The sequence below is a fragment of the Leptonychotes weddellii genome, chromosome X (assembly GCF_054177405.1).
Source record: "Leptonychotes weddellii isolate Sample4059 chromosome X, ASM5417740v2, whole genome shotgun sequence".
NCBI classification, from domain to species: Eukaryota; Metazoa; Chordata; class Mammalia; order Carnivora; family Phocidae; genus Leptonychotes; species Leptonychotes weddellii.
The window spans coordinates 74,157,961-74,160,140 of record NC_138385.1 but is presented as its reverse complement, the minus strand read 5'-3'; positions in this window follow the sequence as shown (position 1 = coordinate 74,160,140).

The following is a 2,180-nucleotide window of genomic DNA, read 5'->3' as shown; positions in this document are numbered from 1 at the left end:
CTCCCTTTGCCCACTTATTTACCCTGGTGGATCCTGATGGGGCACATGTTACTTCAGAGGCTTCTCTTGTTTTGCATTTGACCTTGTTAGGGTGACCATAAATCAGAGGGGGAAAAAGAAAATTGAATGTGTTTCCTATCAGGCCTCTTCCTGACAACTTCTTCAATTCTCCTTGATCTCAAAGAGGATGAAAATGTACAGACAGGCAATTTTTCTTCGTAACTGAAATTGTACAGACAGCCCTTCCACTTGTACTGAAAGTTCCATTTTCATTTAGCATTTATTTCCCTCTTTCTAATTTTAAGTTACAAAAAATCCTAGATAACATTAATCTCAACAAACTTTCATTAATGGTGTTACCTCTGGTACACCAAGATGATGAAGCTGAAATATGAATAGATGGAAGATTTTTTTTAAAAGATTCCTCTTTGGAAGTGATTTTGTGATCCCATGGACATGAAGATTTATATTATTTTTTCCACCATGATACATATTAAGAATGGTCTTGATGAGAGGAACACAGTCCCATAGAGTCACCTAAGAATTCCTTGTGTGTGCTGACTGACTGATTCTGAGTCTTTGGTGGTTTTTCTGGGAACCATCTAGAAATAAAACACAACACTGAGACTTTCACTGTAGTAAAAATTTTAAAGCAAATCGAAACAAAAGGAAGACAATATACAGATAGATGCAATAACTCTTTGCATTGCTATATTTACTATTTTTCATTTTTTAAAGGATTGGGTTTATTGCCAAAATAATCCCAAACACTACAATCCCACTATTTATTAAGAACCAATTAGGTGGGAAGTTGTCAATTTGTAAACTAATTTTGGCCTTCTAAGAGGAAAAATAAACCTAATTATTTTAAGGGGCCACAAGCCTGTCTTACACTCCTAAGTATAATTGTGCCACAACAAACATAGATAACACTGCCCAAAGTACAAATTTAAGATAAGACTAAACAAGAACTTTAAGCCCTAAGGAAAATATTTATGAACAGTCTAAAACAGGAATAATGGTAATTTATAAGGTAGATTGGGAAATGAGATTCAAAGGAATATTATGTTCAAACACTATATTATAGTTAGAGTGTCCCTGAAGCTTATAAACAAAAAAAATATGAAATTAGAAAGCTAGTTCTTAGTAGTTGAAAGATGTGGTAATTATCCTGGTTGTGGTTAAGGGTACAGGTAATTCATTTTAAGTAACACACCACTGTATTTCCCTTCCTAAAATCTCAGAGAAAAGCGATTTCAATAAGATGGAAAACACCAAACTGAAAAAGCGGTTCTTTTGGCTTTTTTCATCACCTCATAGACCAAATAAAAAAGACTGTAAAACCGATTGCCCCAATTGTAAAGAAATGTATTGCCCAAGAAAAATAAGTCGTCCCAAGGTTATTTCAGAAACAAATGCTAAAATTGATGGGTATTTTTCTTAATTCTTTTTTGTTTGAGAATGGAGAGCCAATATGGCTCTGATTTAAAAACAAAAACAAAAAGGAGAGAACACAGGAATCACAACCGGACTGCCATGATGGTGCAGGGAAACATTCCTAGGAGGTCTGACAGAATCAGGGCGGGTCACTGAAGACAGAAGACCTGGTGTAAGCTACTTGGGAGATCTGGTTCTGTGTGTCCTTTTGTCTCGGAGAGCGAGAGGCACCATATGCTCAATGGTGGGAAGGCCTATAGCTTTCCTAACTCTGGCTTGCTGCTTCATGTTAGCAAAAAGTTACTCTGGGAGTCATGGCTACGAGATTTGACACTCCTATTAAGAATTTCAGAAGTAAGGGGCACCTAAGTGGTGCAGTCATTTAAGTGTCTGACTCTTGGTTTCAGCTCAGGTCATGACCCCAAGGTTGTGAGATCGAGGCCGGTGTTGTGTTCTGTGCTCAGTGCGGAGTCTACTTGAGATTCTCCCTCTCCCTCTGCCCCTACCCCTCGTGTGCTCTCTCCCTCTCTTTCTCTAAAATAAAGAAATCTTAAAGAGAAAGAATTTCAGAAGTACGAATCTTCCCATAATGTTAGACTGAGAAGGAGAAAAAAATTACCAAAGGGTAGTAAAAAATCTGGTCCTTTTTGAAAACATCTTAAATTCAGGAGATTAGGTGCTGCCTGAATATGACCTTACATTGATCCATTTGCAGGTGGAGCCACGTGTCAATGAAGGCCACC